Source organism: Triticum urartu, chromosome 6A, assembly GCF_056163025.1.
Source record: "Triticum urartu cultivar PI428250 chromosome 6A, HENAU_Tu73, whole genome shotgun sequence".
Lineage (NCBI taxonomy): Eukaryota > Viridiplantae > Streptophyta > Magnoliopsida > Poales > Poaceae > Triticum > Triticum urartu.
Window position 1 is genome coordinate 185,534,971 of NC_141878.1, and position 15,233 is coordinate 185,550,203.

The following is a 15,233-nucleotide window of genomic DNA, read 5'->3' on the forward strand; positions in this document are numbered from 1 at the left end:
TCTCTCTCCATCATCTCCGGAAGAAGATCCCCCGAAGACGAACTTTGTCGAGAAGGGCTAGGAGCCGGACTGCAAGATATATGCCTCGGTTATTGTCCTCGGAGATAAAGCAGGAGATATTTACCAAAATTACTCTTGTTCACTTACAGCTCGGTGGAGGGCTGGCCCCCTTGCGGGCACTATGCGGTAAGGACGCCCTCCGAGGTAGGGCCCCTGGCAAAGGTTTATTCCCTCGTTTGGAAACCTTCATTTCCGAGTCTTCAGAGGCGGTCCTTTTCCTTCCTTGGTGAGAGGGGATTCTAGATTCTTCTCCCCGATTATCTTCCTTCGCGGAGACACTAATTCCCCTAGTTTGGATGAGTAATGCGTGAAGCCCGCTTTCGGCTTCTTTATTCCTCCCTTTATCTTCCCCTGATGGCACTTGATAAGGTGCGTGCTCAAGCATCCTGGCTAGTACAGGATCCGGTGAGCCTTCGGGAAGGGGGGCCGAACACCTGATCATATTCGCCTTTCTTATCCAGTCCTGGCCGAGAGCGATTTTTTCAGAATGATGTTATGACAAATAAAAAGACAACATGTTCGGCCGAAGAATTACTTACGTGGGTATCTAAACAGTTGCAGTTGAGACCCGCATCCTCGGTGGTGTCTGGACACTTTATTCGTGATCTGAAGAACAATCCGTACATCTCTTCGAGCGTCATGCCAAAGAATTGCTGAATAGTCCGCGGTCCTTCCGGGTTGAACTCCCACATACGGAGAGATTGATGTTGGCATGGCAGGACCCGACGAACTAGCATAACTTGCATTACCTTGACAAGACTGACATCCCTCTTGAGGAGATCTCGAATGCGACTTTGCAATGTCAGCACGTCATTAACTGCCCCCTAGTCCAGCCCCTTGTTGACCCATGACACCAGTTGCGGCGGGGGGCCCGAGCGGAAGGCGGGGGCAGCTGCCCACTTTTTACTTCGGGGAGCTGTGATGTAAAACCACTCCCGCTGCCATAAGTTGGACACCTCCGGGAAGGAACCCTTTGGCCATGGAGCATCGACGCCTTTGCTTATTATGGCACCTCCGCATTTTGCGTGTTGCCTGTCGATCGTCTTCAGCTTCACATTGAAGGTCTTGAGCCATAAGCCAAAGTGTGGGGTGATGTGGAGGAAGGCCTCACACACGACGATAAACGACGAGATGTGAAGGATGGAATATGGAGCTAGATCGTGGAAATCGAGCCCATAATAGAACATAAGCCCTCTTACAAAGGGATCAAGACTTAAGCCTAGCCCTCGAAGGAAGTGGGAAACAAATACGACACTCTCGTTGGGTTTGGGAGTGGGGATGACCTGCCCTTGAGCACCCAGCCTGTGCGAGATTTTGGCGGTCATATACCTGGCTTCCCTTAGCTTCTTGATGTCCTCCTCTGTCACATCCACCGACCTTGAAGGTTGGATCGGACATGGTTGAAGGTCCGAAGCGCTTAGCCCGAGCCTTGGGTGTTGGAACTCGAGGTGGGGGAGGGGAAGGATCGGGCGCGAGAAGAAAAGGACAGGCCTTGGCCCCTTTATAAAGAGGGTGAATATCAAGCGTCCTCCGCATGGCCGTTTGGAACTTGCCTAAAATCAAGGAGTCATACTAACAAGCACGATTGGGTTACCCACACCCGTATTGATGATAATCCCGTGACAAGGGGAACACGATCTCTGCTTCGACAAGACGTGCCAATAAAACCGTCTCGCAAAACGTGTAGTGGCAGGCTGGGAAAAATGGTTTGTAATGACTGATACGTCTCCAACGTATCTATAATTTTTGATTGCTCCATGCTATATTATCTACTGTTTTGGACATTATTGGGCTTTATTATCCACTTTTATATTATTTTTGGGACTAACCTATTAACCGGAGGCCCATCCCAGAATTGCTGTTTTTTTGCCTATTTTAGGGTTTCAAAGAAAAGGAATATCAACGGAGTCCAAACGGAATGAAACCTTCAGGAACGTGATTTTATCACCGAACATGATCCAGGAGACTTGGACCCTGCGTCAAGCAACCAACAGGGAGGCCACGAGGTAGGGGGCGCGCCTACCCCCCAGGCGCGCCCTCCACCCTCGTGGCCCCCCTGTTGCTCCACAGACGTACTTGTTCCTCCTATATATACCTATGTACCCCCAAACGACCAGAGACGGAGCCAAAACTCTAATTCCACCGCCATAACTTTCTGTATCCACGAGATCCCATCTTGGGGCCTGTTCCGGAGCTCCACCGGAGGGCGCATCGATCACGGAGGGCTTCTACATCAACACCATAGCCTCTCCGATGAAGTGTGAGTAGTTTACCTCAGACCTACGGGTCCATAGTTAGTAGCTAGATGGCTTCTTCTCTCTTTTTGGATCTCAATACAAAGTTCCCCCCTCTCTTGTGGAGATCTATTCGATGTAATCTTCTTTTGCTGTGTGTTTGTTGAGACTGATGAATTGTGGGTTTATGATCAAGTTTATCTATGAACAATATTTGAATCTTCTTTGAATTCTTGTATGTATGATTGGTTATCTTCGCAAGTCTCTTCGAATTATCAATTTGGTTTGGCCTACTAGATTGATCTTTCTTGCAATGGGAGAAGTGCTTAGCTTTGGGTTCAATCTTGCGATGTCCTTTCCCAGTGACAGTAGGGGCAGCAAGGCATGTATTGTATTGTTGCCATAGAGGATAACAAGATATTTTTATCATATTGCATGAATTTATCCCTCTACATCATGTCATCTTGCTTAAGGCGTTACTCTGTTCTTATGAACTTAATACTCTAGATGCATGCTGGATAGCGGTCGATGTGTGGAGTAATACTAGTAGATGCAGGCAGGAGTCGGACTACTTGTCTTGGACGTGATGCCTATATACATGATCATACCTAGATATTCTCATAACTATGCTCAATTCTGTCAATTGCTCAACAGTAATTCGTTCACCCACCGTAAAATACCTATGCTCTTGAGAGAAGCCACTAGTGAAACCTATGGCCCCCGGGTCTATCTTCATCATATTAATCTTCCACTACTTAGTTAATTTCATTGCTTTTATTTTACTTTGCATCTTTATCATAAAAATACCAAAAATATTATCTTAATCATATCTATCAGATCTCACTCTCGTAAGTGACCGTGTAGGGATTGACAACCCCTTATCGTGTTGGTTCCGAGGATTTATATGTTTTGTGTAGGTGCGAGGGACTCGCGCGTAGCCTCCTATTGGATTGATACCTTGGTTCTCAAAACTGAGGGAAATACTTATGCTACTTTGCTGCACCACCCTTTCCTCTTCAAGGGAAAACCAACACAAGTGCTCAAGAGGTAGCAATGACCAAACCGCGACAGGATGTCACGTTATGAAAGGTTCTCAGCAGATTAGATTTGTGGAATATTATACTCTCTATGGTGGTATGTGGAATTTGTTTTACAAAGCCGGCCACAATCCTTGTGCTCAAAATCTTCTATGGAGTATTTGGAGAAGGAACCCGCCTTGCAATGCCGAAGACAATCTGCGCGCCGGACTCATCGTCATTGAAGCCTGGTTCAAGGGTTACTGAGGGAGTCCTGGATTAAGGGGTCCTCGGACAGCCGGACTATATACTTTGGCCAGAATGTTGGACTATGAAGATACAAGATTGAAGACTTCGTCCCGTGTCCGGGTGGGACTCTCCTTTGCGTGGAAGGCAAGCTTGGCAATTTGGATATGTTGATATCCTCCCTTGTAACCAACTCTATGTAACCCTAGACCCCTCCAGTGTCTATATAAACCGGAAGGTTTAGTCCATAGGACAACAACAATCATAATCATAGGCTAGCTTCTAGGGTTTAGCCTCTACGATCTTGTGGTAGATCAACTCTTGTAATACTCATATCATCAAGATCAATCAAGCAGGAAGTAGGGTATTACCTCCATCGAGAGGGCCCGAACCTAGGTAAACATTGTGTCCCCCGCCTCCTGTTACCATTAGCCTTAGACGCACAGTTCGGGACCCCCTACCCAAAATCCGCCGGTTTTGACACCGACAATGCCCATGGCATCCCAAGCTATTATCCAAAGAGAAGCAAGAAACTAAGCTTGGGGATGCCCGAGTGGCATCCCCTCTTTCTTCTAACGACCATCGGTATTTTACTCGAAACTATATTTTTGTTCGTCACATATTATGAGTTTTGCTTGAAGCATCTTGTATGATATGAGTCTTTGCTTGTTTTGATTTTTGTTTTAAGTCTTGAATCCTTGTTGGACACACCTATTTGAGAAAGCCAAAATTATGCCATGACTTGTTAGAATTACTCTCTATGCTTCAATTAAATCTTTATGAGCTATGGAATTGCTCTAGTGCTTCACTTATATCTTTTTGAGTATGGTGTGCTCTGTTATTTTTGAATAAATGCTCTCATGCTTCACTTAGATTTATTTGAGAGTTAGTAAATTTTTTAAGAAATTCTCTCTTACTTCACTTAAATTAATTTCAGAGGAAGAAATGTTATGCTCATGATCTTCACTTATATTTGTTTGAGCTTATCAAAAGCAACACATGAAAATTAGTTCCAAAGTGATAGATATCCAAGGAGGATATAATCAAAACTTTCATGAAGATCATTGAACAAAATAATTTTTTTTCCTTGTAATAGTTTTGAGATATGATGATGTGATATGTGAGTCATGTTTATGAGTAATTATGCTTTAGTAAGAATATTGGTGTTAAGGTTTGTGATTCCCTATGCAAGCACGAAAGTCAATAGTTATGCAATGATATTACATCCTACTTGTGGTGCATTATTCGGTTTTAATTATGCTTAATTCTCGCTTATGAGATTTTTCGTTTCTTGGTTGGTCGCTTCTCAATCTTTTGCTAGCCTTCATTTTGCACTAAGTATGATCACTACTTGTGCATCCAAAATCCTTTAAACGAGTTTGCCGCATGAGTCCACCATACCTACCTATATGTGGTATTATTTTGCCGTTCTAAGCAATTTGTATGTGCCATCTCTAATTTTCAAAATAAATTTCTCTTTCGTGTGCTCGTACCGCTCATGAAACGGTAGGGGGTGGCTAATATATTTCCATGATAGATATGTTATTCTCACTACGAGTGTTTATTCACTTGTCATTGCACGAGAGAAAGGCAAAGGTATTAGGGATGCCCAGCCCCAAAATTAAAAATGAATTTACTTTATGTTGTCAAATAATAGATTCCTTGGAAAGTGTTGGTATGGAAGGCACCCGTGGATACGGCTACCCATGGAAAGTGAAAGTATGGTTGAAAAAAGGAATAAACTTTAATTTCTGTTTGGGAACCGCCTATGATATATCTAGCATGGAAAGTATTGGGAACTACTCGATCGTTCTCGTTGACAGGAAAAGCATGCCTCCCAAAATGTTTTTATCTCTATCTTTTTTGCTTTGAGCTCTGGCACCTCTACAAATCCCTACTCCCCTCTGCGAAGGGCCTTTCTTTTACTTTGTGCAATTTTTATTTTTAATTTGAGTCTCCATCTTCTCTTATAAAGCACCAACTAAGGGGCACTATGATCGTACTTGAGCATTGGGTGTAGCTAATATGCGAGTGTGTTTCATGAATGGATCAATGGTTAAGCATAATGGGCAAGGGATAACTTATTTTAGCATTGATATTTTGAAAGACATGGTTGCTTGTTCGTATGCTTGAGTATTTAAGTCTCATGTCAAAACTAGACTATTGCTTTGAACCATATAAAAGTCAATATGCTACAATGAAAAGAATATGTGATGAACATGTTAGGCATCATTCCACATCAAAAATTCTGTTTTTATCATTTACCAACTCGAGGACGAGCAGGAATTAAGCTTGGGGATGCTGATACATCTCCAACGTATCTATAATTTTTGATTGTTCCATGCTATTATATCATCATTCTTGGATGTTTTACGATCATTTTATAATCATTTTATATCATTTTTTGGTACTAACCTATTGACATAGTGCCTAGTGCAAGATGCTATTTTTTTGCATGTTTTTTACATCATAGGAAATCATTACCAAAACGGAGTCCAAATGCACCGAAACTTTTTGTGGATTTGTTTTGGACCAGAAGACATGTAGTGGGCTAAAGAAGTACCGAAGAGGGAGCTCGAGGTGAGCACAAGACACCAGGGCGCGCTGGAGGCCCAGGCGCGCCCTGGTGGGTTGTGCTCAACTCGGTGGCCTCCTGAACTGCCTCTTTGCTCTATAAATATCCCAATATTCCAGAAACCCTAGGGGAGTCGTCTAAAATCAATTCCAGCCACCGCAAGTACCAGAACCACCAGATCCAATCTAGACACCATCACGGAGGGGTGCATCATGTTCACTTCTGCCTCTCTGATGATGCGTGAGTAGTTCTTTGTAGACCTACGGGTCCGTAGTTAGTAGCTAGATGGCTTGCTCTCTCTCGTTTGATTCTCAATACAATGGTCTCTTGGAGATCCATATGATGTAACTCTTTTTGCCGTGTGTTTGTTGGGATCCGATGAACTTTGAGTTTATGATCAGATCTATCTTTTTACCCATGAAAGTTATCTGAGTCTTCTTTGATCTCTTATATGCATGATTGCTTATAGCCTCGTATTTCTTCTCTGATATTTGGGTTTTGTTTGGCCAACTTGATATATTTATCTTGCAATGGGAAGAGGTCACTGGTGCGCATCGGTCCTAAACAAACATTTTTAACCCCTTTCCGCGACGGCATATGGAACCATCTCCAAGTGAGTGTGGGCGATAGGGGGGCGGTCCTTCCCACACGACCCAGAAACAGTCGGGGATATGGAGCCTTGATGCATACAGTTGTCCCTGTATAACCGTTTCCGATATCTTGAATATCCCAAACGCTTCATCCTTGCCACTCGTTTGTGCTCGCATTGCCATCGCAGTCGGAGTTTTGTGGTTCTGCCTAAAACCAGGCAGATTCCAGGCACGACAGTTTTCTAGGCAGATTCTAGGCACGGGAGATTTACGATGCCTAGCACATCACAAACAATTCATGATTATAAACCGTGTACGATAGGTAGACAATCACACACATTTAGTTTCCCGCACCGTATGTGATAGTGTCTGACATCACACACGCTTTGCAAATGGCAACTGTGTGCATGGTTGCATACGTTTCCTCTCTGTGAACCGTCTCGGATTATGGTGTATATCGCAAACGTTTGTGTTTTACCAACCGTGTGTGCCGTAATGACCTGCACAATGTGAAAGTGCGTTATATCGACTAGAGGGGGGGGTGAATAGGCGATTTTTATGAAAGTCTTCAAAACGTGGAAGTTATGAAGACAAATGATAGAAATAGACCTATTACCATGCAGTGGAAGGTAGACTACACTAGGCATGCCATAGTCAAGTATTCAATAAAGTGAAAGCACAATGACTTAATAGCAGCAATGTAGTAAGGATCAGGTAGGAAGATATTATGAAGCCATACAGAACATGCAGTCACTCAGTGAAGACAAAAGATAGTGCAAACATACAATGACTTCACAAGGAGCAACAGTAAGTAAAGGGAAGGGAAGATGAAACCAGTGACTCGTTGAAGACAATGATTTGTTGGACCAGTTCTAGTTGCTGTGACAACTGTACATCTAGTTGGGGCGGCTAGGTATTTAAACCTTAGGACACACAGTCCCGGACACCCAGTCCTGAACACGCAGCTCAGGACACCCAGTCCTCACCGTATTCCCCTTGAGCTAAGGTCACACAGACCTCGCCCAATCACTCTGGTAAGTCTTCAAGGTAGACTCCAAAACCTCCACAGACTTCGTTCATCAGCAATCCACAATGTCTCTTGGATGCTCAGAACGCGACGCCTAACCGGCTGGAGGACGCACAGTCCTCAAGTGTAATAAGTCTTCAGATCACACAGACAAGAAGACTTAAGTGATGCCCAATTCTCTTTGGCTCTGGGTGGTTAGGGCTTTATCCTCGCAAGGAATTCTCTCTCAAAGGCTTCGAGGTGGGTTGCTCTCAAACGACAAAAGCCGTACTCTTAATCTGAGCAGCCAACCGTTTATGGTTGTGGGGGGTGGGCTATTTATAGCCACTTGGCAACCCGACCTGATTTGTCCGAAATGACCTTGGGTCACTAAGGAACTGACATGTGTTCCAACGGTCAGATTTCAAACTCACACGGCAACTTTACTTGGGCTACAAGCAAAGCTGACTTGTCCGACTCTGGACAAGATTCGCTCTCATAGTCTTCACTCGAAGACATAGGTTTTGGTTAGGCATCACTTCAGTCATTCCGACTAGTTCTCTTGGACCCCACTTAACAGTACGGTGGTTCCTATGACTCAACACAAAAGAAAAAGAACTACGAAAGATCTAAGTCTTCGAGCTCCATAGGCTTCATGTGATGTCTTCTCTTGTCATAGTCTTCATGTGAATATCTTCATATACCACCTTTGACTTCAATGTCTTCATACATTTTTAGGGGTCATCTCTGGTAGGAAAACCGAATCAATGAGGGACTTCTACCTGTGTTATCCTGCAATTCTCATAAACACATTAGTCCCTCAACTAGGTTTGTTGTCAATACTCCAAAACCAACTAGGGGTGGCACTAGATGCACTTACAATCTCCCCCTTTTTGGTGATTGATGACAAACTAGTTGAAGTTTTCAACGGGGAATATAATCTATGAAATTGTAAAGGATAAGGAATTGTCTTCATAAGTTTCAAGGGCTCCCCCTGAAGATGTGCATATAAGTAATTTGCTTTTGGAATGCAAATGCACATGGCAGGTTGTACTTGTGGAGATCCACTTCAACTTATGATGACAATCCACTATGCATGTGAAAGTATATGAAGATAATGACAATGCATAATGTAAAATGGACATCTGCAGAATGATCTAAGTGTGGAATTTATTGTCGCACATGCGGAATTTATCATCGCAAAACAAAGTGGCAGATAAGTAGCAGACGACCATCGAGTTTAAGTGTTACAACTCAAAGAACCAAATGTAGCAAAACGAGAGTTGTAAGCATGAAGCAAAATATAAAGCACCCGCCCATATGGACCCGCTTGAAGACTATCAACCTCATATGCTTCTCCCCCTTTTGTTAGTAAGGACCAAAAAGGTTTGAAGACATAGAGCATCTACTCGTTCCCATGCGGAGTAGGTGAAGTAGCAGGGTCGTTGGTGGTGTTTGGCGGTGCTGAAGAGCTTGAAGCAGAGTTGACGCGTGCTGAAGGAGGTGGTGGTGAAGTAGAATCATCTTCATCCTCGATAACTCTGGCAGTCACTGTTGAAGAGAACTCAGGGTCTTCAAGGGGTGGAGTTCCTAGCAGCACAACTCTTCGAGGAGGTGTGGAGTCAAACTTGAATCGCTCAGTGAAGCCATCCACTTGGAGATCATCTTCAGAACACATCATCGTTAGCCCTTTCCATGTACGGCAACAGGTTTCATGGGCAACGAAAGCATTCTTGGTGGCAGGATTGCGAATGCGATTAACTTCCACCAAGAGGCTTTTCATCTGACGCTTCAGCCAGTCATGATGCCTATCCTCTTTCTGATGAAGAGCCACAAGAAGCTCTCGGTCGTTGAGAACACGAGTGCGCTTCTTGGGTCTTGGAGTAGTTGTACTATCAGTGGCTTCAGTAGACGCAGGGTGTGGTGCACGTGTAGTGCCAGCCAAAGGATACACCCGAGTGACTGCTTCAACTCCTTCAATGTTTTGTGAGAAACTCTGATGCTCTGCATTCTGAAGACTTAGAGGTTCCTTTGCAGGCTCAGGATAGATGGCTTCAGTAGAGATATCCACATCAGGCAGAAAAATCCTATGATTGCGAGCAGATGGCTGATATGAGATATCAGAGTGAAGTTTAATTAGCCGCATTACCCATGGGGCATAGAACTTCAAGCCAAACAGCTCAGAGCCTGATGCAGCAAGTTGGTGGATGAATAAGTCCTGTGTATTGAAGCATTTTCCATGAAGAATATAGAAGACCAAAGTCTTCATTGCACCCTCAAGCTTGGCATTTGGAGAGTGCCCTTTGATGGGCCAGAGAGTTCCCCTGATGATGTGATAGATGGTTCTTGGCAGATACTCAAGGTCTTCAATGAAGAACTCTGTTGGATAAGCAGCATCTTGGGGCAATGGATTCATCATGCTGAGCATCTGACTCATATTAGGTTCCGGCCTCTTAAAGATGCTCTCAATAGCTTCACTATGCAGCTGACAGCCATGCTCGTAGAGATCGCCAAGAGTGGGCAAACCAGTGAGCTCAATGATGTCAAATGCATTGGCTTCGTGATGAACATTTCCGGTCATCCACTCCAGGACCCAAGTCTTCGGATCTCTGCTGTACCCGCGGATGTGAAGTGTGGCATAGAATTGGAGCAGCAACTCTTCATTCCAATGCTCTTGGTCAGTAACGAACGACAGCAGTCCAACTTCCTTGAAGCAATCCAAAGCTTCTTCCAGACAAGGCAGACCAGCTATGGCTTCAATGTCAAGGCGCTTGTGTGGGAAGATGCGACCTTGATTGTAAAGAATGCATGAGTAATAGCTTCGCTGAGGATAGCTCCAGAACCGATCAGATGATATCCTTTCCCTTGAGTAGGGGTTCCCGGAGCTATCGAAGAATGTGTTGTCTGCCCTGAAGCCATTGATATTGAAGGAGCCAGGTGCTGATGCAGGACCTGGGAACCTTGGCAATCTTGGGATTGGCTTCTGTACCTGAGGCCTGTGCTCAACATGATAGTCGAACTGGGGACCGGCAGCAGACTCAGGAACAGAAGTGACTGGATCAGTGGCTTCGCTGTCTTCTTTTTCCGTTGGGGAGGGCTCCACATTAGCTTCATTGGTGGTTGTGGCAGCCGCAAGATTTTCAAGCACGTTCTCCTTGAGAACTGCTTCTTGGTGGGACAGGGGAGTGGGAACTTGTGGGACTTCTTCTTCCACGGCAGATGCAGCCGGATTGTCTTCAGCAGAGACTTGAGGCCTTGGACCTTTGCGAAGCCTGTGCAACGCGGGCGACGCCTGTGGAGTTGGAGTGGGCTGGGCCTCATAGTATTCTTCCTCTTGTGGGCGATCTGCCCATGAAGCATCCTGTGCAATTGGCGTCAATGGACGACCAATGCTGATGAGTTCGCTGTTCTGAGGAAGGACTGCACCATCTTCTACATTGTCATGTTGACCAATGTCTTCAGCAGCGATGGGATCAGCTGCTGGAAAGTCTTCAGCTTCATGAGCCTCTGTGGAAGGAGGCTCATGGATAGTCAGTTGGCGTTCAACTTCAGGATAGACCATAGAAATGGGTTCAACTATCAAGGGCTCTGTGGGAGCAGCCCGATCTTTCTTGGTCTTCCTCTTCTTCTTGGAGGGGGCAGTTGGAGAGGCTTCAGAATGTTTCCTCTTCCTGGCTTCAGCCACAGCAGTCCTTGTCTTCTTGAGCTCTGAAGCTATTGACCGGCTTTTTGGCTTAGAGCCAGTCATTTTAGTTGGGAAGACAATAGGAACTACTTCATGCCTTGGTGCGTCAGGTTCAGCCATAGCAGGCTTCTTCTTCTTCTTCTTTGCGGCCATCTTGGGGTCGATGCCAGGACGCCCAAGGGCCTTGCGCTTCTCAGCCTCATTGTAGGCTTGCACACATCTGTCAGCCAGAGTCTTCATGCGCTCACGCGAACCCTGAGCTTCTGCACGTTTCTTTACAAAGGCTTCCTTGAGCTCGTGCATCATACTCTTGAAGTTCTTCACTTGCTGTACGCTGAGCTTGGCCATATGCTTCTTGAACTGAGCCTTTTCATAGTCAATCTTTTGCTTCAGTTCTACAATGCGCTGGGCAATAGCAAGTTCTAAAGCAATGGCGCCTTGGAAGGCGACACTGAGGCCAATTGGTAGCTGCAGATCTTCAAAGCTGATGTTTGGCGTGTCAAACCACTCGTCAATGAAGTTGTGGGTGATGGTCACATCAAAGAGAGGCAGATCATTGAAGATTTCTGCTTCTTCTTTGCTCTTGATGAGTTGCTCAAGAGCGTCATCTGCTAGATCTTCATCACTTGACAGATCAATGTTGTCATTGCGCAGAATGGCAGCAGCAGTTAGCTCTTGTCCGGTGTGAGGTAGAGGCATCTTGACTTTCTAGGGCTTGGAGATGCGAGATAAGTCTTCGGACTGTACACTGTCTTCAGGAGGTGCAGTTGCCAGTGGCTTCGCCCTTGAGATTTTTGGTGAGGGGGCAGGCTTTGAAGCTTTAGGCTTCTTCATCTTCTTTGTCTTCGGCGCTGCAGGAGCTTCTTCTGATTCAGCGTCAGCTGCAGGCTCATTCACTGTAGTCCCTTGAACTAAGATGCGGGTGATGAGGCCTTCAAGGTTGTAGAAAGGACCGATGACATTGGGTTCTGCATCTCGTGTGCCATCTGCCCTTGGTGCCGAGGGACCAGGGTTGAAGTTTAACCCCAAAGTCTTCTTGTTCTGCTTCGCTGAGTTCTGGGCAAACTGGAAGTTGCGCTTGAACAGATTGTCGTCACGACACCATAGTAGTGACGATGGGTGTGCATCAGCAGGCTGTGGCCCACGGACCATGCAGGGATAGAAGCCTTGTTCAATGGCTTCATCTCTGGACCTGGGCAGAAGATTCTTGTATAGGATGTCTCCCCATGGTCTCTTGATGGCGTTTTTCTCAGCATATTCCTGGGTTACAAATCGGTATTTGAACCATTGTTCTGCCCAATATCTTTGAATCCATTGGATTCGGGTCTTGCGCTGATTGTAATCCTCTTCAGGATCTGTCTTGTACAGTTCTGAGAGTTCATCTGGCAGATCTCTGGATGTTTCTCCACGATGCTTTCTGCCACCCTTCCTTGCTGCTTTCTCCAAATCCATAAACTTTAACTTGAAAGGCTTCAACACATTCAAAGGCTTCAAAGGTTTTTGCTTGCTGGACCAACAGGAACTGGCTTCGGGAGAATTAATGTGATGCTGTAAGAATTCTGCAAATGAATGCAGACTATGAGAACCAAAGGATTCTCCCACGGACATGTACCTATGACAGCATTAAGGTGCGAGGGAAGGGGAAGAGGTCATATGCATTCTCAGAAGATTTTGAAGATAAATCAGTTTAGAAGACATTGACCTCATCGTGCGAAGACATCGTGCGAAGACATTCACTCATAGATAAGGAGTTGGTTCCAGATTTGTACAAATCCACAGATCAGTACAAGCGAGGAATCTAACTACTTTGTGAAGCATAAGTGAATACACTTGGCATGTTATGAGATGCAGTATGAGAGAGATCTAACTTGTGTGAATAGAAACTGCTTGTGGTAGAAAGTGACAAATCCATAGGATCAACGGTGCTGTAAAAAGGAAGTTTTATTTACCACACTAAGAACTGCTAGACAAAGTGGAAGATGAGGCCGAGCAGTTTGATCTTTCGTGCCCTAACTTGGCGACGGAGGACACCTACGGTGACGGCGGAGAGGACGATGTCCGCGGTCGGCGTGAAGACGGCATCAGAGAAGTTGCAGCAGCGAAGCGCTTCGTCCCCAGCGTCGTTGAGGGCTAGCGGTGGCGCTAGGGTTCGTGCGAGAGTGGAAGAAGAGATAATGACCGTTGTGAAGTGTGTATTTATAGGTACATGGGCGGCACTGCGCTATTACACAGGTGCCCCTGGTGATTCGCATCTGAGGAACACGTGGCCATTATGTGGAATTTTGGGGTTTGTTCCACGTCCCACGCACGCCTTGTTTGTCGGGTGGTCGTTCCTACTTCTCCGGGTTTCATGTGGAGGAATGAGCATTGAAAACGGACTTAATGGTTTTCTCTGTATCTTCTGCTGACAAGGACGCAGAGAAGACATTTGACAGTTTCAATAGAATGCATATGATTTGGAGAGATAGAATTTGAGATAGAAAGCATAGAGAGGTTAGGGTCCGATCACATTCACTTAGTTCAAAAGATTCAACAATGAAGACATAGCTATAAGTGAATGCTGTAGAGGACAGAACACTAATATATATATATATATATCTATATAATCAACATAGTGAAGATAATCATGAAGATATGTTGAGATCGAAGCCAAACCAAATGTGAAGACATTGCAAGGTAACGCCATGAGTGAAACACTTCAAAATAGAACATTTGGTGGTGGCGTTACCCACCGTATAGGATAGACCCAGACACGGCGCACAATTATCGTGGCGCTCCGAAGTCAAATTCCACATTAATGTATTCACACTTAGAATGTATGTCTTCATTGATTGAAGATATACCTTACTTCGTGTGTTGCACATCTAAGTCATCAATATGCATAAGGGTTAGGACGTGTGCCTGATCATAGGACATTTGAGGATTCCAGGATATTTAGCTCACACCGTAACTTGCAAAATCTCTTCTCATCCAAGGACTTGGTGAAGATATCTGCCAATTTCTCTTCAGTGTTGACGTGTATGATATCAATATCTTCCTTCACAACATGATCTCTGAGAAAGTGATGACGAATTTCAATGTGCTTTGTCTTCGAGTGCTGAACTGGGTTGTTGGCGATCTTGATGGCGCTTTCGTTGTCGCAGTAAAGTGGCACTTGCTTCAGATGAATGCCATAGTCCTTGAGTGTTTGCTTCATCCACAGAAGCTGAGCGCAGCAAGATCCAGCAGCAATGTATTCAGATTCAGCAGTGGAGAGAGATACACAGTTCTGCTTCTTTGAAGACCAACATACAAGTGATCGTCCCAGAAAGTGACATGTGCCTGATGTAGCCTTGCGATCAACTTTGTCACCAGCATAATCAGCATCCGAGAATCCAACCAGATCAAACTCTGAGCCCTTTGGATACCATAATCCTAGAGTTGGGGTGTGAGCCAAATATCGAAGAATTCGCTTCACAGCTAAGTGATGCGACTCCTTTGGTGCCGCTTGAAATCGAGCACACATGCAAACACTAAGCATAATATCTGGCCTAGATGCACATAGATAAAGTAAAGAACCAATCATGGAGCGGTATACCTTTTGATCGAACTCTTTACCATTGTCGTCGGGACCCAGATGATGTTTGGCTGGCATATGTGTTGTGAAGCCTTTGCAGTCTTGCATACCAAACTTCTTCAGGCAATCTTTGAGATACTTCTCTTGAGATATGAAGATGCCGTTGCGTTGTTGTCGTATTTGAAGACCGAGGAAGAACTTCAGCTCTCCCATCATGGACATCTGATATTGCTCTTGCATCATATATCCAAACTCTTCACTGTAC